We start from the raw sequence: 22,587 nt of genomic DNA, 5'->3' as shown, positions 1-22,587 counted from the left end.
TTGCATACAACCCTTGCTGCACTTCCACTGCAACTTATCTTAAAATTGACTTGTTTTTTCCTTCCTTTTCTCCCTTTCCCCATCCCTAACCATGGGGAAAGCAAGATTCACCTTCTTTTCCATCCTAGGTCAAGTTATCTGTCTTTTTGCTTACAGACCAGAGGAATAAAGAAATCCAGACTTCAGGGTTGACATTTGCCGATCCATGAAACAGCTATCTCTCATGGAAGCAAATGGATGACTCCCAACAGTGCACAGTTCGAGCATAGCCTTTGCATCCCCTCTTTAAAAACCCATTCCTTACACCACCTGTGAAACTCCACATCATGTACAACCACAAGCATGGGATCCTAATTAGAATATGTTATACTCCATGTATATATAATATGTCAAAACACACTTAACTTCATTTATATCTAAAAAGAACAAATTAAAAAGGCAAAAAATAAATAAAATAAAAGCCCATTCTTCTCCCCTGACAGTATTACAGCAGCTGGGACAGGAGAACCCTGTGTTTCTCCTTTGCTAACAATACAACTTCAACTTCTTTCCCTCCAAACCCCTTCTCTCTCTCTCTCTCTCTCTCTCTCTCTTTCTCTGTGTGTGTGTGTTACTAGGGATTGAACCCAGGGGTACCCTGCCACTGAGTCACATCTCTAGTTCTTTTTATTTTTTGAGACAGGGTCTCAATAAGTTGCCAGTCCTCGAGTTTACAATTCTCCTGCCTCAGCCTCCAGAGTCACTGTGATTACAGGTGTGCACCACCACACCCAAGTTCTTTTTTCTTTTACTCAAAACTTTGTCCTCATTATTGGATAGGTGTGGGCAACAAGGACTGAGTTTTCATTATCAAAAAGAACTTCATTGGGAAAAAGGAAATACCTGCTGCTTAAGTAAATGCTTATGTTTACTTAATTATCATTTAATTACATACAGCATTTGGGGGTTAATGAGAGCATTAGAGCCATTAATAAGTTGAACTTGTCAAGAAATGAGTTAGATAGAAAGAGATACTATATATTTATTAAGTTATTCATTTACATAAAGCATTCAGAGTAGACAAATCCAGACACAAATTAGTGGTTGCCAAAGTTTTCAGAGGAGGGAGAAGAAAGAGAAGTAGCTTCTTAATGGGTATGGGGTTTATCTGGGGAGCAATAAACATGTTCAGGAATTACACAGCAGTTATGGTAGCATAACTGTGAATATACTAAAAACCACTGAAATGTCTACTTTTAAATAGTTAAAACTGTGAATTTCCAAGTTGATACTTTACAACTTGAAAAATTTTAACTGATAAAAAGCACTGAAGACACTGCAAACATTAGGAACTTCTATTTTCATAAATCGCTTTTGGCTCACAACTTAATATATACACGGTGCCCTTTCCTGTCCCACATACTTCTGTGATACTTTTTTCCTGTAAGTGGAGTTTCAGAAAGGGATTAAGGAATTAGTCCAAAATTCAGCTGATTTCACTCAAGTTCATAGGACTAGCAATACAGAGACTCAGGCCCTCCAGGAATCGACACAGCATTAGGGCTCACACCATTTGCTGCTATTTCAATAACTCCCACATAACCAAAATGAAGCTGGCCATGCCCCTCTTTGGAGGTAGTCTCATTTTCTACAGAAATTTACCCAAAACAAGTAAGCAAGTGCCATTCACAAGGCTCTGCAGGGCCTGAAGGAGCTTCCACACTTAGCGCACCACAGCTTTCTCTTATTACATTTAAATATTGATTTGCTTGCAGGCCACACGTCACAATGGCTGCATGTATTAACAAATAATAATCTTTCATGGGAAAAAAACCAACTATTGCCCAAAGACCTATAACAAAATTAAACTGCAAACTATAGATTATTAAAGTCAATGAAGAAACCTTAGACATTCAAATGTATTAAGCAACTACTGTCACTCCAGCAGCATTATAGCAAACTGTGCAGACAAGAATTCGTTGGGAATTTTGGGAAGACAGTACAGTTTAGTTTCAATCAGTGCTACCTAGAGGGATTAAGAAAAAAAAAAGAACTTTTTTTAACACCTCTTTTAACAACCTCCCCACACTTCTAAAACCAAAATCGCTCAACACATTCACAGCAATCACCTGACACCCAGACTCTGAGCCTGCTAGAAAGAAACAGATTCCAAAAATGACCTTGGCAGTTATGATGAAGACTACAGGATATCAAACTGATTTTGTTTCCTTTGCTGTCATAAGTACTTCACTTTTTTATACTGTTGTTCAAAATGGAATAGCTCCATTCTTGTTTTTTTTTAACCCATCTGAAAAACTGACTGTCTCTAATAGTTGGTGGTTATGAGTATGTTTTGAAAGTTCATAAGAAACTGGAAATAGAGTAGCTAAACTAATACTCTGATTAATTTAAGAAAATGGAGATTTACTGACCTAACCAACATTCATATAACATCTACTACATACAATGATACAGAAGCAATTCTAAGCAATTAGGACTCCTGAGGAGTTTACACATTAGCAGTAGGTTGATCAAAATTACTTAATTTGACTTTGGAAGATCCTAATAACATGCTTCACACAAACAGGGCATGGAGAGCCAAAAGTGAACTCTGATAGCAATGACAAACTCAACTGGTATACATCCTGCCTCCTCATTCTCACTCTCCCCACCCCTAAGGATTCTTTTTTTCTTAAATAGCAGGTACAGGTTGCTGAATATCTGACCCTAGCCATAAGTCACAGATTAGAGACTAACAGGTTTTAACATAAAATTACTTCGCAAAGTGATACATCTTTTAAATTCAACTATATAAAGTAATTGTATCTCTGGGATTGGGATTGTATTTCCAAGGAAAGAAAGTGAGCAAAATGCTACAGAGAGTTCCTAAAACCACTCATCCTGTCACTGAGGTCTGCCCACCTTAGCCCCCAAGTCCAATCCTCCAAGAGGAAGTGAACCCATCCCACCTTTACTCCTATATTAAATGTAGCATTTTTAAAACCACCAGCACATTTGGCCATGACTTATGGCCCACCATGAACACTGACCGGTGTGTTTAGAGGGTGACCATGGTAAGCAATGGTAAGCAAAATAAGAGGTGAATCTGGGAGTAAACCTGCACAAGAACACTCTTGGGGAGTGGGTCTACTAGAGAGTCAAAGAATCAGGGACAGGGAGATTTACTCAGGACTAGGCTGGTCAATTGACTTTTAAAATCAAACCTGGGCAGGATTGAACCTGAACTTTACCCAAAAGACTCCTCAGCATGTCCAGATGTCAGATAGTCTAGAGGAAGAGTTAAGGACACAGGCTCCAGATCAGACTGTTTGGCTTCAGATCCTGACTCCAACCTTAACAGCAATGGCAACCCCTCTGTGATTCCAACTCCTCATGTGTAGCTAGAAGAACAGAACAGCACCTACCTCTTAGGAGTAATGGGAGAACAAGATCACAATTAAAGAGCTCAGCCCAGTGGTTAGCTCACAACAAACACTGAGTAAACACATGCACTCTATCTACTCTTTTCAGGGATTACCTCAACTACCAGTCAGTTCCTAAACTGAAATGACAACATGACAACTACTACTATTTGGTTGGACCCTAATTATGGGCCCACAAACATCCGTATGAAGGAGTGGTATTAAACTCACTCAACTAAAAAGCACAAGAGTAATAAAAGTTTGATCACATCCCAGTGAAGTGTGCATTTTGTCATCTACCTACAAAAACTTTAAAATATTTTTTAAAAATGTTTCAAGCTTCTAGCATCACTACTTGAAAGCAACTGTTCTAAAATTCCCCAGTCTCCTCCCATTAAATCAGCATAATTATCTACAAAACCATAAAAATCTGACAAATTCTAATAAACTATCAAAAAAAAAAAAAAAAAAAAAACCCCACCAACTTTAACAGAACAAGACACAAAAATGACTGGGAAAATCATTGAAATCACTTAATTAAACGGTTTTAAAGTTCAAATATACTTCAGACCCCTGATAAATCAAGTGCTTTCTCTTGACTTTGTTTTTTGATCCTGCACTAGAATCCACATATTCCAACTGGTCCGTGTAACATATTTTCCCCTATGTTACCAAGTGTGAAACAAAATGGGCAAGAAATAATAGTAAACTCCAAGTATCATCTCAACCAGCTCTTACACTATTTAGAAAGACTTACTGTCACTTAATTGCCCTAAAAGAAGATGATCAAATTTACACTGGGTGTCACAGTAACTGATCTCACAGGCCATCTTGTACAACTCTCATATTGAGATCTATAAATATTTTATTTATTCAAATTTATATCTCCAAATGCTCAAGAGCTTCAAGGAAAACTGGGATAAAAACATACCATTTTAGTCAAAACTGTCTCCATCAAATGAATTGATTATTTAGTTTTCTAAAAACAGGACTCCGAGTAATTGTTAACCATTGAAAGTTTACAGGGTACGCTTGACTTGGGGAAGAAGCAGTGATAGGCTAAGCCAAGTCAGATACTTCTACTTTACTTCCTATTTGCTTTATCAGACATTACATATTCTTGTAATCCTCTTGGTAAACACAAACAAGATGATGTAATAAGGCATGTAAACTGAAGCAGAACACCTAAAATGCCTAAAAATCTGAAGAATTTATTGCAATCTCAATAGCCTGAAACTCCAAGTATCCAAAAGAAGAAAGGATTACCACCAAATTGTGAAAGTAAAATATATATCCAGAAGGCTTAAAGGCTGCTGTTCAGTGCATACCATCAGCACTGACGATTACTGTCAGGTGGTTTCAAAGTACAATGGCATAAGTCAAATAACTGGCTTGGAGTGCAACTTTCTGACAAAGAATACAACTGAAGAGCCTGCGAAGGTTGATGCTTCTCATAACCTTCATTGGGCCAGCAACAAGCAGTCAAGCTGAGGCAAGATGGGACCTGGGCACAGGAGCCTTTTCTCATTTCAGGAGGGAAACATAAGCCCGTTCCTTCATGAGAGACTCAAGGGACACCTCAGGAAATCCTGCTCTCTCTGCCGCACTGGGAATCTGTCCACCTAGTCTTCACTGGAGCAGGCCAAGGCATCAGGCACTGCCACCTCCATCATTGCTCCTCCTAGTCCTCCCAAGCGTCGGGGGCCCAGGTTGCCCAAACCAAAGTTTTCTTGAAAGAGGAACTTTAAATCTGAAGGAAGAAAGAAATGGAAAATTACAATAGCAGGAAAAATGCTACTGTAACAATCAATTCTTTCTTTTCCTTTGGTGCTGGTCAATAATTCATGTGCATAATACAATTCTCTTTCAAGAAATCATCAGAAACAAATGCACTTTTAAAAAAAAGGGAGCAAACAAATAAATGCATTACTCTAGACTCTGCACAGCGAAGATATACTTCAACTTCCTTTTTCTGGGGAAGGAGTCAGCAAACCAGTAACGTTAAAATGTCAAAACTTTTGTTTAACTTGAACATGGTTTATTCTACTGGTGCAAAGAACACTCACTGAGGAGAGAAATGTCACTATAAAAGATTCCCCTAGGATAGGTGGAATCATCTGAGCAGTTGCTACTCTGCACCTATGACAAGACCTTACAAACATCCCTGAGAACAACTCCCACCGGAGCTACAATGAAACTGCTGTCTGGTTGGGGTCTTGTGGAATAAACATCAGCACAGACCCATGAACACGGTCTACTTTGAGTGGAGTGAATGCAGGAAAAACACAAGCCAGGTGGGGACTAAATAGTCTGGTGTAGAGAAGGGAAGATGAATGTATTGATATTTTAGGAACATAACAATTTCCAACTCTCCAGGTAGCCTTTTGATAAAGGAGATAACTACAACACAGCAACTGAATTTCACTCCTCCCTACCATAGAGTCAGACTGTATTAGTAAGGTAAGAACATGACGTTTTGTCACAAATGGCAAGGGAAGGGTTTATACTGGGAACTCAAGGGTCAGCTAAGCAAGATGTGCCTGGTCAATCCTACTGATCATGACATCTGAGTGTGGAAAGGCCAAGCCATGCCAAAAAGTATTCCCCACTGTGCTCCACAACGACACCAAAGGCTGATGACCTGAGCAGGGTAGAAGGAACAGAAAGGACCAAAAACCTGGAAGAGAAAAAAAAGTGTCATGGTGACACATGTACTCAGCACTTGGTGATGATTACAAGCATAAACACTTGTTAACTAAGAAAGCTAATGAAAGATTAGCAGCAGTGATAGCTATTCTGCACCCAAAAGCATCTCAGTCAGTATCTAAGGGGAAGCATCAGCTACAATTAGAAGCCTCTGGATGTTACATTTCTTATTTTGCAGAGGTGGAACATACTTGGTTCTCAGTCAAGACTATACAGTACTTTATAGAAATTAGAAAAAGATTGTGGTGAGCAGAGTAAAGGACATAATCCTGCCCCAGTCTGCCCTTTTGCTACAAAAAAACTGACACAAACATGTGCAGAGAGCCTGTCAAGATTATTTTTCAGGGTCCAAAAAACAGCAAGAAGTTGGGAAAAGCACTAGACGTGGAATCAGAAAATTCAAATTATTGTCTTGCCTCTCATAAACAAGACTTTAGGAAAGTTATAAATTCTGAAAAGGTTTCCACAGTTGATAATGTGGGAAGCAATAGATGCAAAGAGCCATTAGAACTATTGATGGCACAGGAAGGAAAATGAGGGCACTGGAACAGCTCTGATATGTTGCAAAAGCCCAACTAAAATATGCAAAAATTATGGCTACCCATGCAGTTTTTTTCCTTAGGAAAAGGACATTCTAATCTGAAAAATACACCTTCTAAAGTTATGGATCTCACAGTTGGGAAGTTAGCGATGATGTCAGGTCTCAGTTCTGGCATATACCATACTACTGAGACTTCAAATGAGATCTGTTGGGTGAAGATTTGTTCATGAGCTGAGAGCTGATCTTAGTAGTGATCCAACAGCCTCTGGCCTTCTTGTTGCATATGACCATATCATAAGAGAAATTTGTATAAAAGGACATAAAGAGGAAAGAAAGGGGATGAATATTCTTACCTACAAAACCTTTTCTTTTTAACGGCTCTCAAAATTAGAAAGTCAAATGTCCATGTGTCACACTTACAGGGAAAAGGTGGAGAAGGCAGTGCTTCATAGTATTGAGGGAATTAACACAAACAATGAGGAAATTAGTGGCAATTGTGGCTCAAATATGTCTCTGGTTTCACTGTTTTTTATGACAAACCTAGGGCTGCATTTGATATGAGATATGATAGAAACATAGGCAAGAAGAGGAATCAGGATGACTTTGGGTGGGGAATGCTGATCAGGTGAGCAGGTTATTTCTTTATCTAGAATATTCTCTAGAGGGCAGGAATTATTGTTCACAACCTAGACCAGAGACCCTGTCTAGATCTTGGCTAGCTGGATTCCACCACCTTCCTGCATAACAAAATAGGATGGAAACAGAAAAAAAATAAATTGTCTGCAATTTGGTGAAACTGGGAAGCAGCAGCTACAATCCTTCCCTTGCTGGTCCCACAGAAACTCTTAAAATTTATAAACCAAAACCAGATTAATACACTCACATAGGTCTAGTGAGCCTGTGCTAGACAGGTGGGGGCAGAGGGTAATCTGTACTCCCAACTTCCTTGGTGTCCCCCAGGCTGAGGGTGGGTACAGCCTTTTTAAAAGGATGTGGGATGCAGAAAGTTGTCCTTAATTTCAGTCTGTTTCATAATGATCATGAGTCCAGATTAGCATATAAGTAGAAAGAAATAAGTTGACATTCTTTAATTCTGGTATTTTTCCCATGAACCACTCCCTGACTTTTGGCCAAGTGACCAGAAATCATTGCATTCAATAGATAAGTTAAGAAGAGCTCTACATGGAGCATGTACATGCATTGATTCTTCAACTGGGCGTGGGGGAGTTATGACCAGGTGCAGCAGTGCCTTTCTGTAATCCCAGTGACTTGGAAGGCTGAAGCAAGAGGATCTGAAGTTTGAGGCCAGCCTGGGCAGTTAAATGAGATCCTATCTAAAACTAACACAAAATAGAAAGGGCTTGGGTGTAGCTCAGTAGTGGAGAACTTGCCTAGCATGCCAGTAAATGCCCCCCCCAATAAAATGAATAAAATAAAATAGCATCTAGAATGTAGAATGATCCCAAGCAACTGTGAGAGTCCATGGAGGAAAATAATCTTCATTAATCTCACTTTCCAATCCTCTGACCTCCAGCAAAATCAATCAAGGTCCAACAAAACACACACATACCTCCCAAAATGGGACCCTGAAAATCAGAACATAAAGACACAGTGTGTGGGCTGGGGGCTGCAACTCAGTGGTAGAGCACTTGCTAGCATGCCCCAGGCCCTGGGATCAACCTCCTCCACTGCAAACACAAAACAATGATACAGTCCATGATAAAGCTGAAGACACACATACACACTTGGATCTCTTCTTGACCAACTTCTAAGGGTATTTCTTTCAGGAGATTTTATTTTAAAAAAGAAACTTCAAAAAGAAAGCACATTCAAACATCAGATCCCAGCTGGGCATGGTGGCACACACCTGTAATCCCAGCTACTTGGGAAACTGAGGCAGTATCACCACAAGTTTAATATCAGCCTTGTTAACTCAGCAAGACCCTGTCTAAAAAAATAAAAAAGCTGAGATAGATGAGTGGTAAAATCTCCCTGGGTTCATTTCCCAGTACCACAAAAAGGGGAAAAGAAAATAAAACAGGTTGGTGAACAGGGTAAAGTATTTTTATTACAAATTTCCTTATTTAAAAAGTAATTTGTTACATTGACTGAGGTAAATCTGAGATGATTTCTCATCAGCATGGGAGCCCTGCAGAGTGACACTGTGGCCCTCAAGCATGAGAGGACACAGTTGTACCCCCAATCAGTCTGAAAATGATGCCGATTCTAGACTGGCGCCACCTGTTTTGGGTCCTTCTGGTTTCTTTCCCTGGCACTTGGGTTGTAAGGAAATCAGGTGAAGAAGCCTCCATTCTTAACCTCTGAAGGCCAAACTAGAAACTCAACAGTATCCTCAGTCTTGAGAGCTTCCTTTTCCAACTTTTTATTTCAGTAATATTTAGGATTAAGTGATGATATGTAACATTTTATTTCAGTGATAGTGTACCTAATAGGAGATATGACTCAATTGGTTCTGTAAGCCCAAGAGAGATGATCCTCACCACATGGCAAGAGATACACAGTGGAGCTGGATGATCACTGTGAAGATTGAGGTCAGATATTGAGAAAAAATGTGTCAGCCTAGGGGAATAGTTAGCTTGTTATGAGAGGTGCTGCTGGCGGGTCACCATAGGGAAGCAGGGTGACCACTAACCAGTCATCCTCCAGTAGTTAGTTACCTGTACAGCAGTCCCAGGTTAGGGGACCCAAGGTCTCTGTGATGTATTTTTTCAAAGGTGCCTAAAGGTAGTATCTCTGCAAGGAGGAGCTATGGAAGCTTCAGGGGCTTGTCAGAGGTGGCAGGAGCCTCAGGGGTGTCCTTCCCTTGGAAATGGGATCAAAAAGTATGGGAGAGAGAAGTGACAGTGCAATACCTGGGAGGTGGTGGGATGAGAAGAAGGGAGTTGGGGGGTAGGGTGAAGAGTCAGAAAGGAGCAGCTCTGAAACATCATGGCCAATGGGAAAGAGGAAACTCCATGGGGATGAACAATTAAAAAATATGCAGTTGTGGAGCCCACAGCTAAGTCCTCTGCACTGGAATTTTCTACCCCTCAGTTTTCTAAATGAATCCTCTCCCTCTACAGTCATTGCCCTCAGTGGAAGTTGATGTTGCCTATGGTGGAATTTGGTAATGTCAGAGCATTCTAAATGGGGTGCTCCTGGCATCTGATGGGTGGGGACTGGAATGTTGCTCACCATCCGACCATGCACAAAATGTCCATAGCACCAAGGCAGGGAAACACTGCTCTAGAGGGAATACTTTACTCACAAGAGTCTGAATCTAGCCATGAATCTAGGTCCTTGGATGACAATCAGACCAAGGAGAATGCCCCCTATGTCTAGCCCTAACATGTGGATCCCACTGCTGCCTAGTTGAAGGGACACCCCCAATCCTCCCAGAGTGTTCCACAAATGTCCCATTGGCAGCTGCCAGTTCAAATTCCAGCAAAGACAGACAACTCAACCTTAGACCCTCTTTTCTTCTTTCTCTTCTGAAGCAGCAGCTACTTGTTTTTCAAAGTCAGTAAGACACCAGCTGCCACTGCCAGTATGTCCACAGCAGCAGCCCCTTCATACAGCAGCACAGACTTGCCCTCAGATGACAAGGCAGTCACTGCTTCTGCAGAGTGGGTGGAGGGCTCCTTGCTAAGATTCCGATTCCTCACAGGGACCTCCTTGTCACTTGGCAGTGCAGAGGGCATCCCCTCCTCTGCTTCACTAGGTTATGTTCTATAGCTGCTGCTCTCACCTCTTCTTCATCGAGTTCCACAAACAGCAATGGAGCAGGGCTGTTTTTCTCAACTGCAATCGTTACTGTATCATGTTCCCTCATCTCCAGTTAAAAAGGGGCAGGGATGTGTGGAAGTCAGGGAGCAGGGGCTTCAGGAAATGCCTCTTGCAGCTCCCTGATGGCAACGCAGCTCTGGCCACCTCTTCAGCACCCTCAGCTATCTCTTTTTTCTCCACATGCACAATGTCAAGGGAAGAGTTGTTCGCTCTCCTCTCAAGCTCATTGCTCTCTCAGCTTTTGACTTCTTCAGGATAAATTGAGATCCGCTGCCTGGTTTCAGGCCTTAGAGACACTGGTAGGCTTTCTGTGTGCCTAGCTGGCTAGCTGACAGTGACACAGGTAGGCTCTCTGACTGCCAAGAAGTTGTCACAGTTGGAGACTCTGGGGGACTGACCTGTCCAGAGTTGTCATTGGGCAGGATATAAATGCCACTGCTATCTTCTGCAATGACTCCAGGGTATTCCTTCCCCTCATAATCAAGACTAAAGATGGTGCCGTAGAAAAGGAGAAAAGTCAGTATAAGAATGGTCAATACTGTAAAAATAGATGTCAAAATGGAAAAAACTCTTTCCTGAAGTTCCATGAATAAATACATTGTTTATATCTGCACAGTTTATGGACTGAATGCATTCATTTGTAGGCAATGCTGAGGAAGAATTTTTGACAGTCCTCCAAGGGGTTTCCTGAAAACTATGAACTAAAAGTTCACATTCAGTGTAATTCATATAACCGTTTCATTAATTAATGCAGGACAGCAGAAGAAACAAGGCAAGATCCTGTACTCAGAACCTACCACTTTGTACAGTATGAAAATAATGTCATATTCAAAAGGCTAGTTAAGACTTCAGATGAGAATTAGTTGTTTTGGTGCAGGTGGGAGAACATGGGGGATGAAAGAAAGCTTCCAGAGGAACCAGCACTTACACTGCACTCTGGAAGGTGGGAAGGATTTTTGGATTATTTATTTGTGGTACTGGGGACTGAACCCAGGAGCACTTTACCACTGAACCATGTTGCCAACCCACTTCTTGTTTTGAGATAGGTTCTCACTAAGTTGCCCAAGTATGCTTTGAACTTTCAATCTTCCTTCCTCAGTCTCAAGAATCACTGGGATTACAGGCTTATACCTCTGCATCCCAGGAAATATTGTATGAAAAAGGTGGGACGATTTTGATGGCAAAGGTCATGTGGAAGACACAATACCAGTAACAGCATAGAGCTGTGGAAAAGTGGGGAGTGTAAGCAGACCTGTTTAATTACTGCAGAAGTATATATGAAGTGTAGAAATCTCAGCTGGGACAGGACCACAGAGGAACCTGAATGACAGAGAGCTAAAGTGCTAGGACTTTATTCAATAGGCAATGGTTAGTCACCCAAATCTTTGCAATACAAAAGTAAAATACAGTACTTGCCTGGCATGTACAAGGCCCTGAATTCCATCCCTAGCACCCAATACCCAAAACAAATAATTTTAAAAACCAAGAGAATGTGTATCTTCAGCTAGGCACAGAGGCAGGAACCCATAGTCCCAGAAGGTATGAGGATCATTTGGAGGATCACATGAGCCCAGGAGTTCAGGTAACAGAGAGAACCTATCTCAAAAATTAAATAAATAAAAATGAAATAAACTTCAAAGATTAATTTTTTACAAAAACACAATAAAAAAATAACAATTTTAACCAAAACTTTTTTTTTTTTTTGTAGTACTGGGGAAGGAACCCAGTACTTTGAACATGGTAGGCAAGTACTCTGGCCTTAAGCTACATCCCCAAACCTGCCCCACTTTTTAAATTTTATGATGGAGTCTAAGTTGCCCTGAGTTGCATAAAGCTCTGAATCCTACTGAGCCTCCTGAATAAATGGGATTACAGGTGTGCTATTTTGTCATTCTAATGCCAGCACACAATGACAGAAAGGTATACACCACTTCTAGGTCTGAAAAGCTGCTATTTAAGATGTGTATTCCTAATTCAATCAATATTTCTAATTGCACATCAATTATTCCCTTCTTCTGCCCTCCCACTGCACTCTGAACATAACCTCCATCACTGATTGCACACAGTTATTCTCTTCAAATAGTTCTGAAGCTTAAAAGGGACTATGTTTTATTCAGTGTGTGCACACTCAGCATCAAGCATGTACCTAGCACAGCATATGCCATCAACTAGGGCTTACTGTATACTACAACTTATCTCTGAGGAGCTTAAACAGCACCATCTACATCACCCATTAACCTCTATAAATTTTTTATAAAATGAGCAGATACTATTACTGATTTAATTAGTAAATTAGAGCTTATAGATAATCTGAAGAATATGTGGGAAAGTGATTTCTCTAAGACCATGTCATTAGGCCAAAATAAACTCTGGTGTGTCCCTTTCTACTTAAACAGGAAAAGGAAGAGAAAGAATATGAGTTGGGCTAGAAGGGGTATTACACACCTATAGTCCCAGCTACTCAGGAGGCTGAGGCAGGATGATCACTTGAGTCCAGGAGTTCAAGACCAGGCTGGGCAATATAGAGGCTCCATGTCAAAAAAAGAAAAAGAACATGAGTTAGCACTACTGATCACTACTCCATAAACCAGAACTCCACCTTTGATAATCCACACAGATGCTTACAGACCATACAGAACTCACTCACTCTCAAATGACAGGAAGATCAGTAGTTATAACTGAGATGCTTTCGGATTTAAAATATAGAGTTGGAACTATAAGAACAAAACCAAGTTTGATCAGTAATATCCATGGTTGAAGTAATTAGGGCAAATTAGGATAAAATCACTTTTTTTTCATTTGTTTCCATTTTTGGTGTTGGAGAGTGAACCCAGGGACACTATGCCACTAAGCTACAACCCCAGTACTTTTATTTTTTTTAAATTTTGAGGCAGGTTTTCACTAAGTTGCTTAGGGTCTTGCAAAGTGGTTGAGGCTGGCCTTGAACTTGTGATCCTCCTGCCTTAGCATCCTGAGTCAGTGGGGTTACAGGTGTGTGCCACTGTGCCCAGCAAAAAAGTCAAGATGCTTACACCAGTTATCTCAAATAAGATTATGCAAAGCAAATCAGTATGTATAACAGGCAGTTCGTCCCTTCAGTTTTAACTACTTCAAACAATAGCAGAAAATTGGCTGGCATCTCCATGTTTGGAAAATGTCATCTCTTTATGAAAACAACATGGACAGTTTCTACTTTGTCTGCCAGTTAATTTACAATAACCACTTATTTTCTGCTTTTTATTTAGGAAGCACATGGAACTGAAAAATTTAGCTACTCAATTTTATTCAACTGCCTCACAAATAAGCACAAATGCCAGTATCGAAGTGCTGCAAACTTTAAGATAGGAGACATTATTTGTTATCTTTAGCAGAGTCAGTTATTTACAGTCTGAAAATATGGGGTTTTTCTCTTAAGAGCGGTAAATTTGGGTAGGGCTTTTCCTTGAATTTTGCTGCTGTGAGTTCCACAAAAGTGAAGAACCCTTCCTGTGCAATTTAAAAGTGAAAACTGTAAAGTACTGTTCGATTATAGAAATGTTTGCTAGTTGCATCAAGACAGTTGGTTTGCTAAATGACACTGAAGAAAATTCTGATCCAAGTGGCACTACTTATGATACCGCTCTTTACCGGTGACGAGTCCTGCTTCCTCAGGTGATGAAGTATAACACTGGAGAAGCACGCCAAGGCAAATGTAAGGTGGAAATTAAGCTTTATTAAAGTAAAAGCAGACTTCTCCCGGGTGGAAGAAGGGGACCCAAAGGCGGAATCCATGGGATGAGCAAATCTTGTCCTTTTTATGGGTTTTATTTTCCCATTCTTTCCCCCTTATCTCTTTCCTTCCTGCCTACGGGATTAGGCCTGGTTTTGCAGGTGAGGTGTAAAAAAGTGAAAAGCGGATGTGGCAGGGGGAGGGCCAAATGATTTAGCCAGGTAAGGGCCCAGGGGGCATTAATCAGCATCTCCCAGCCTATAGTCTCTGACAAGCGCAGGTAAATTTGGTTATCAATGGGCTCTGCAGGTCCTTGACATTCCATTCTCCCAGGGCAGTCTCCAACTTCCAGAGGCAGATGGCTTTCATGGTCTCCATTTCCTCCATCTGACCCCCTATTTCTACACTAACTGCCTGTCCCCAATTCTGGCTTCACTTACACCAATTGTTTCTGATGAAAGAAAATTATACAACAGTATTTAGAGGTTAACTATTAAGAGATGGTTGACACTAATACTGTATATTTTTTACATGTCAAATACATAGTTGAAGAGTTTTATAAACTATGTTCATTCATTATTACCTCTAAGAATAGCATTACAAGATAACCCCCCTCCACGTTACTTGTGACAGCATTATAGGTGAAAGCAATCTTGTAAACAAAATAATCCAATTTCTGTTAAGTATATAAGTTAAGGAAATTTCAGAGTACTGAGGAAAAAAAAAATCTTAGTCCACTGGTGACACAGTGTCAATTTGTGGGACTTAAAATGTTTCCTTTTAAAAAAACACCCAAATACTTACCCTCTGTACAAGAAAAGTGTGAAAAGTGAGCTCAGGTTTGATCACACTACATCATGTAGCATGAAACGTCATTGGTTAGACAAATTATCCTAATTTACTCATTCTGTTCAAAGTATTCATTTGTGAACGTTTGTATTTAGCTCAGCTGCGTTTACGCAGATCTCATTTTCAAACCCGCACCCATCTTCCCGAAGTGTAAGAACTCAATTTTAAAGGTTAATTAGAGCAAATGTTTTCTTTTATTATTATTGTATACAAATGGGATACATGTTGTTTCTCTATTTGTACATGGAGTCAAGGCATACCATTTGTGTAATCATACGTTTACATAGGGCAATGATGTTTGATTCATTATTTTTTTTCCCTTCCCCCCCCACCCCTCCCACCCTAGAGCAAATGTTTTAACTGTACTTTTTTTCTATTTTATACTTACCAGTTACAATATTAACAAAGGGCTAAGGTCTACGGGAAAAGTGATCCTTCGCCTTTCCCCTCCCCGCTCATTTCTGACCTCCCAGACCAGGTAATACAGACGTCTGTGATGGGAGGCCTGATTTTAAGAGGGTATAAATACAATTGGAAGATGGAACAAGGCTTAGTTCGGACAATGGACGGGGAGGGGTCCTGACGCCTCACCTACAGCTCCGCCCCTCCTGGGTCCTCTCTGCCCTGCGCACTGGCCCCGGGGGCGAGGAGTTGGGCGGGAAAGGCAGAAGCCTCAGCGCCAGGAACTGGAGGGAGGCATGAGAGTCCGCCCGACTTCGAGCTGCAGCCATCTCGGCGGTCCGCTCCCCGGGAATGCGGTGGCCGTAGGAGCCGCTGCCGCTTTCGCAACTACCACAACCGCAGCCGCGGGAGCAGCCACCACGCGCCGGGCGCCCATGGCGTCATCACGCCGCGCCTGCCAGACCCGCCCCCAGACCCTGCCGCGCGACTCCGCCTTCCGGCCTGGGAGCGGGTTCCAAGTCCCGCATTCTCACTGTGCTTCCTAAAGGGGCGCCAGTTCAGAGCCAGAGCGGGATGACTCGGAGCTTCAGTGGTAACTCGGTGCCCAAGCCTAGTCGAAGGCGCGGAGCGTAGGCACAGGCCTGCGGTCAGAGAGGGGACCGCAGGTGAGAGTGAGCCGAGTCGCTTGGACTTCTGCTTGCCCTAGGAAGTGGACTGCTGGAGGTTGGAGGGGCGGAGTCGCCTCCTTCCCAAACCTTACAGTTTTTCGCCTTTTCCTTCGCTGCGGGTTGTCGAAATCAGACGAGGGCCACTGCCTTGGGGAATACTTGGTGTTGTCACTGGAGTGGCGGATGCAGTGGGCAACCTTTCTCAAAAGTTAGGTTGAATTTTCCTCTTGCCCTTAGCTTTGCTAAGAAATGTGGGCACAAGGCAGTACTTTGATCTGAAACACGTCCCTGTTACGCAAGTATCGCAAAAGCACTCGCCACTATAGGTAGTTTTCCTATGGAGAATATAGCAATGCAGGAGAAAGAGCACGCTGATGTCCGCTTGCAATCCGTTTGCTGTACAAGGCGAATCTACCGGGCAACCGACACCTTGCTTCAGGTAACCCAACTTTCTCCTTCTGAATTGCAGTCGAGTTTCTTTTTGTTAGAGCCCTGAAAAGAGGGTAACAGCAGCCATTCATTTAAGCATTTAGATAGACTGTCTAAACGGAAAAAAAGTGATCTGGATTATCTTTATTCCCCGCCTTCTAGTGTATATTAAGATAGTTTTAAATGCCTTGGAAATGAGAGGAGTTGAGAGTTATCGTTTTTGCGAACACTAACCTCCCACCACCATAATTAAACAGTTTATACTCCCTCACAATCCCATTAACATTTTCCCTGTCTTTCTTCAGTATTCACATTCATTCAGGAAATTCCACGGTTTCCCCTGCGCAGTTTCTATAATTTTTTCCTCCCAGGATACACTTGGATCATTGCAGCTCCTGAGACTGCAGTACACTCTCCTCCTTTGTACTTCCAATATGATGACCAATTCTTAGAGGATGTACTGCCAAACAAAGCCACCATGAGACAAGCACCCTGAAATACTTCATTCTTGGATATCCAGGTACATACCCAGGAAAAGTCATTCTCTGACTATTTTTCAAGACCTCTCTCAGCTCAGCCTTAAAGTCAAATGGAATTTTCCTTGCTAGATTCTGGACTTGCTTGGGACCTGCCCTTCTTTCTTCTTTCCAGTCTCTCTTTTGGAATGGAAGTGTCTATATTGCACAGTGATTGTTTCTGGAAGCACATAATTAATTTGTCTGCCTCACAGGGGAGAGGAATTGTGGAAGTGTCTTACTCTACTGTGTTCACTGAAGTAGTTCATATGACTGAATTTAACACATGCAATGTCATGTTTAAAAAAATACAGAAATATATGTAGAGTATGATTTCATAAATACACAGTTCAAAAATCAGTAAAACTGAATAATGTGTGTAGGGAAGCACATATACATGATAAAACTCTAAAGAAAACGAAGAACATTATTACCATAAAATCCAGGGTGAAGTCCAGTATTGTGGTGTGGACTGTAAGTGTAGCTCCAATTACTAGAGAGCTGAGGCAGGAGAAACTCTTGAGCCCAGGAATTGGAGACTAGTCTGGACAACATAGCAAGACCTCATCTCAAAAAAAGGAAATAAACCCAGGGCGGTGCTTCACTAATAGGATTGGAAAGGGATGCATGCTAGGCTTCTGGGGCCTCATCAACTTTTGTTTCTTGATTTAGGTGATGAATACATGAACAGTAATTTCACAAACTATTTGTGAAGTTGTAGTTACATGTTTTGTGCACATTTTTTTCCCTCCTTTTCCCTCCACCCGCCTCCTGCTTTCTCTCCGCCCCCCTCCTTCCCTCCCTTCCCTCCACCCCACTCCTCCCTCCCTTCCCTCTTGTGCTGGGTATAGAACCCAGGGCCTTGCACATGCTAGGGAAACGATCTACCATTGATCTGTACTCCCAACCCCCCCCATGTACCTACCTCTTTTTTTCTTTTCTTTCTCTCTTTTTTTCTCTTCACTTGTCTCTCTCCTCTCCTCTCCTCTCCTCTCTTCTCCTTTCCCCTCCTCTCTTCTCCTTTCCTCTCCTCTCCTCTCTCTCTTCCCTTCCCTCTCTCCCTCTCGCTCTCCTCATCCCTCTTGCTCTCCTCCTCCTCTCCCTCTCCTCTCCCCTCCCTCTCTTCTCCTCTCCCCTCCCTCTCTTCTCCCTCTCCTCTCCTTCGCCCTCTCTCTCTCTCTCTCTTTCTCTCTCTCTCCCTCTCCCTCTCTCTCCCTCTCCCTCTCTCTCTATATTCATATATATATATATATATATATATATATATATATATATATATATATATAGTGGGGCTTGAACCCCAGGGCACTTGACCCCTAAGTTGCTCTCCAGCCCATTTTATTTTTCTTTGAGAAAGATCTTGCCAGATTGCCATGGAAAACCATAACAGAAGGAGGGAGAGGGGGAGAGACAGAGAGAGAGAAGGAGAAAGGAAGGAAGGAAAGATAAAGGAAGGAAGGAAGAAAAGGAAAGCAGGAGAGAATGTACCAGAAAGAAATCAGACTGCATAATTCAAATCTTCAAGTTGATATCCCATGACTTTTGCTGATTTCTATTCCTCAGAAACCACATGTGAGTCCAATCCACATAGATGAGCGGCAGCTACAGGACTTAGGCACCAGGAGGCTGCAGGCCCTAGGACATTTATGGGCTGCCCATCTCATGAGAGGAGGCACTTGGGCCAATTCTAAATGTCCTAGGGAGTCATTATAAGATTTTTACTGGAGGAGGACAGTCTCTGAATCTCAGTCAGTTCAAACTTCCTGTGATGCAGAGTGGGAAAAACAGCCAAGAGGGTAAGTGACTTTCCCTAGATCTCATTGTGATCCAGGGTTGAATTGTGTCAGTCTTCATCTTTCCCCTTCTAATGACTATTTCATCCCTAAGTTTGTGTGTTAGGGACTTTTGACGCCAGCCTTAGGGTTTCAGACGTAATACAGGTACTTATGGGCATGTACCCCTAATGATATCCTTGGAAGTACATGCTAGAAGGACCCTCAAGGAGCAAGCAGGGAGACTGGGAAGGACCTGAGAGGTTCAATGACTTGCCTAAGGTCACACACCTGGAAAGAACAAGGGGCTGGTCTGAATCCACCTGTGTTTCCCCAAAGGTGCACCCAGGCCTGCCAGGGGGAAATTGGGCCAGACATAACAGTGTCCATTTATGCATATGTCATGGGGAAAAAAGGGCAAACCAGCATCCTAGGAGTCCTTTGGGGGCAGTCTTTTGTGAAGAAGAGGATCAGGTAAGGGACCCAAGGAAATAACCTCACTTCTTTGACAATGAACAGAAGGGTCTGGGGCTTCACTGGGAGACAGGGGACTTCTGTTCTGAATAGACTGGGAACCTCAACTAGCTCACTTGTCAAGATGACAGAGGGTGATGATCTCTTTTTGGCTCCCAAATCACCAAGGTTCAGGCCTCAGAAAACCATTGAGGGGGACCTCACCCATATTGAGATACTGGGTCAACCCTTGCCTGTGACACCTCTAGAGATTTTCTTGGAGGAGCCCAGAAGTGACACAGAACTGCCCCGGGCAGGTCAGCACAGGCCAGCCTACCACTCTATTCCCTGCAACAGCCCCAGAGTCAATCCAGGTATGTGTCTGCAAGTGCGTGATTATGGACAAAACATTTTTGGTGCTATTTTCACTTCACTTGCATTTTGTAGTTTGTTGCTGTGTACATGTTAGAACTATCCCTTCTTGGTCCTAACCTAAGATAAAAGTAAATCACCCTGGTTGAGCATATCAGGGTGAGGATCCTGGAGGCAGGCGTGATAGGAACCTCCTGGTCCCTAACCTCTGGATCAAGGACCCCTTCTTCATCCCCACCTTCCTGCATACCTTCTGAAGATTCACCATCACCCAGCAAGTGCTAGATCTGCTGTACAAGAGGTGCACACCACCTCCAAGCCCAGGAGAACTTGCCCCCTCCTGACTGGGTCTTGGGAAAGCCCTGTAGTGCTCAGAGCCCCAGTCAACTCTGTGGATACTGAGATTTCAGAGGAATATCATTCTAGGGTGTTTTGAGGACCCTACAAGTGGGGTGAGCCCTACAAGTTTTTGTCCCAGGCCTAGCTAGCCCTATGGAATGTGCTCCCTGGGCTGTGTGGGCTTCTTTGTGTGACTGTCACCTTACCTGCTCTCTGAGACCTAAAGCAGAGAGTTTCCCCAATTGGAAAGAAGGTTGAGAACTCCTTCTGGGAGGGACTGTAATAACCTAGATGTAGCCAGAACGGGGATGTCTGGGGTGGACTAAGAAACCCTGGGCCGAATGAGATATCTGGGAAGGAGCTGGTTGACTTCGTTCATTGCACAAGCATGTATGAAGCACCTACTATGTTCAAACACATTTCCAAGCACCTAATCATTTAGGGAGGAGTACAGCTATACTGCCCAGTGCTCCTGGGTTTCATTCCTTTGGGAAGTTAGCCCTTTTCACTAGGCATCCTGGCAGGTAAGGGGCACAGGACATTCAATGTAACACTTCTGGTCCCCTGTAGGTATGGAATCTTCCACCCAGATTGTGAGGAGGAGGATGAATAAATAAAGCAGTGGATGGCCTTGGAGTCAGTAGGGAGGGCTCCTGTCTCCAGAGTGGAGATACTTGGGAGGCTGGGTTGGAGGACATCTGGGCAAACCCAGGGCTCCCACACTTGTTTGGATTCATACTAAAGGGCTGAGGTCAGAGGCTTCACCTGCAGGAAGAGGATAGAAACAGCTATAGGTGGGGCCCTGGGCACACAGTGAGCAGAGGGGAGGCTGGGGCTCAGAGATATGCCCTATGAGGATCCATTCCCACCATAGCCCATCCCAGCCAGGCTTGCACACATCCTGGATTGAGGCTGGACAGGAGATATAGGCCTCACACCTCTGCCCTCTGTGCCCGTCTGATGTCCTCCTATAGGGATAGGGTCTGGGGCTTCACTGGGAGGCAGGGGACTTCTGTAAATGGGAAAGGCTCAGGGAAAGTGAGTTATGTTCAGGACCTTTTCTTCTGCAGCTCCAGTGCCACCTCCAGATATAGAGCTGCCCCTGAAGCAGCCTTCCCAATTCAATTCTTAGATTTGAGACAGCCCAGAGACAGAGCACTTGAGCTTGAGAAAAAGGAACAGTCAGTGATACCAGCAACACTGGAGGAAGGGTTAGCTATGGCACCATCACCAGAGGGACAGCATGACAGCATGAGTCACCAGAGGACATGAGGCTACCTGTGAATCAGGCAGCTCAGTTCCAAGCATCCAGGCCACCAGAGGACATGCCACATCTGGTAGCACATATTCTAACAACTGTGGATAATGAGGCAGCTGGGGCCACCTCTGTGGAGATAGCCATTTCTCCTTCTGGTAGCTGATCTTCCAGCTGTGGGTGATCTAGAGCTTGCAGGTCTAGAAGCAGCCCAGGCAGTGGGGATGGCTCTGTCCCCTGAGTTCAGTGAGGGCAGAAGAAAAAACACACACGCGCTGTTTACTGACGTGCACCCTTGGATATGGTGTTTACAGCAGACAGCATCCTGTTTAAGACTTGATGGAGAACTACATGTACCTCATGGGTGTGAAAACTTCCACTCAAAACAGGACTTCTTAATACCAAGGAAGTAACAGTCTATGCAAAAGCCTGGCTAAATTACCCAAAGGTTCTGGGCTAAGGTGTTGTTCTCAGACTCTGGCCCTCTCGCCTCAATACATAGGTGTTTAGCTTTTTCAGTGTAATTTCCTTTGTATTTGAGTCAAGAAGAATCATAAGCAATTAAAAGGTATAATGGTGATGTAAGGGCCCATGTCAACCATTGTGACCAGAATCAAGTGATTAAATGCACTTTTCCTCTTTCCAAGAAGTCAAGGCTTTGATAACACTTGGAAGTTCATGAAATGCCAGAAGCCACTGCTATGTCCTATTAATGGCCTTCCCCACTGAGCTCACACATGCCTGGAATTGACCTCAGGAAAGAACAGACCTCTGGGCATAAGACATGAATACACAGTTAGACTTTTAAAATTCAGCAAGTGAAGTGGTTCCCCTTCGGAGGACATGGTGAAAATAAATACTGTCAACCCAACTCACTTGGGTAGAACTAAAACAAGGAAAAGCTTCAGATTAGCAATGGCTTAACACTGGCCTGTGCTCACCTGAAAGCCATTACCTAGAACTGTTTGAAAGTGTGGTGATGGGTATTGGGTCAATTTCATTTAGAACAATAAATATCTTGTTGCAGATGTGATGTTTTTCGCTGGGTGCCGTGGTGCACACCTGGAATTCCAGCTACTTAGGAGGCTGAGACAGGAGGATCTCAAGTTCAAGACTGAACTTAGTTTGAGGCCAGCCTTGGCACCTTAGGTCCTGTCTCAAAATAAAAAATAAAAAGAACTAGGAATGTAGCTCAGTGATAAAGTACCCCTGAATTCAATTACCAATACCAAAATATAATAAAGTGCTGCAGTTGCAGTTCAGTGGTGGAACATCCCTGGTTTCAATCCCTTCTACCTCAAGAAAGAAAATGAAACAAAACAAAACAAAACAAAAAAAAAAACAGTGTGATGATTTGGGGGAAGCATGTACATAAGAGCAAAAATACTAA

The 22,587-nt window shown here is 42.8% G+C and overlaps 1 protein-coding gene, 1 long non-coding RNA gene and 1 pseudogene across 4 annotated transcripts in view; 1 reads left to right on the top strand and 2 right to left on the bottom strand.

Annotated features, from left to right (window-relative positions):
• Positions 1-16,069, bottom strand: part of Ddx11 (DEAD/H-box helicase 11) — a 94,335-nt gene extending 78,266 nt beyond the window's left edge. The window contains exons 1-2 of one of the 3 annotated variants that reach the window (XR_007108159.1): positions 15,584-16,066; positions 12,880-12,962 (exon numbers count right to left, since the gene is read on the bottom strand). The gene's annotated coding sequence lies outside the window, so the exon portion shown is untranslated. Of the gene's footprint in view, positions 1-12,879; positions 12,963-15,583 lie in introns of all 3 variants that reach the window. The other 2 variants (XM_047548103.1, XM_047548102.1) reach the window with 2 other exon arrangements.
• On the bottom strand, positions 10,152-11,450 carry LOC124982727 (bcl-2-like protein 13; annotated as a pseudogene).
• On the top strand, positions 15,590-22,292 carry LOC124982004 (uncharacterized). Its single transcript, XR_007108160.1, has 3 exons — positions 15,590-16,501; positions 16,863-17,011; positions 18,570-22,292. It is a non-coding gene; the product is annotated as an uncharacterized LOC124982004 (long non-coding RNA).
• The last annotated feature ends 295 nt before the right edge of the window (positions 22,293-22,587 follow it).

The sequence above is a fragment of the Sciurus carolinensis genome, chromosome 4 (genome assembly GCF_902686445.1).
Source record: "Sciurus carolinensis chromosome 4, mSciCar1.2, whole genome shotgun sequence".
Lineage (NCBI taxonomy): Eukaryota > Metazoa > Chordata > Mammalia > Rodentia > Sciuridae > Sciurus > Sciurus carolinensis.
This window is presented reverse-complemented; position numbering and strand designations above follow the sequence as displayed.